Genomic DNA, 484 nt, shown 5'->3' on the forward strand with positions numbered 1-484 from the left:
TGTGGAAAGGAAGGGGGTGGGGTGTCCCCTTGGAAAAAAAAAAAGAAAAAAAAAAAAAAAAAAAAAAAAGGCCCTTGAAACCGGGCATAGTGAGGGGAGAGGATTGGCCGGAGAGGAGGTTAGAGAAATGGGCGGGACCCATTAGCCAAGGACCAAGCCTTGAGAAGCAGGTTCTTGGGGAGGACACTTTCACATTTGACATGCTGAGTTTGAGGCACCAGAGGCAACCTAAAAACTAAAGATCCAGACCTACATCCTGCGAACTAGAGACAGTATTGGGATTTGGGAAAATGTTCCGTTCCATCAAAATCACTGGGGAGTGTTCTAAAAATACGGACTTCTCAGGCATTCAAAATACAGATTTCTGGGGTGCCACCCTGGGAAATTGTAATTCAAGTAGATCTTGGTCAATATCCGGAAATCATTTTTCATTCCTCCCAGGTAATTTTGATCCATTCATTCAAGAACTATTGCTTGCATTCCT

Source organism: Lipotes vexillifer, unplaced genomic scaffold (assembly GCF_000442215.2).
Source record: "Lipotes vexillifer unplaced genomic scaffold, Lipotes_vexillifer_v1.1 scaffold2030, whole genome shotgun sequence".
Taxonomy (NCBI): domain Eukaryota; kingdom Metazoa; phylum Chordata; class Mammalia; order Artiodactyla; family Lipotidae; genus Lipotes; species Lipotes vexillifer.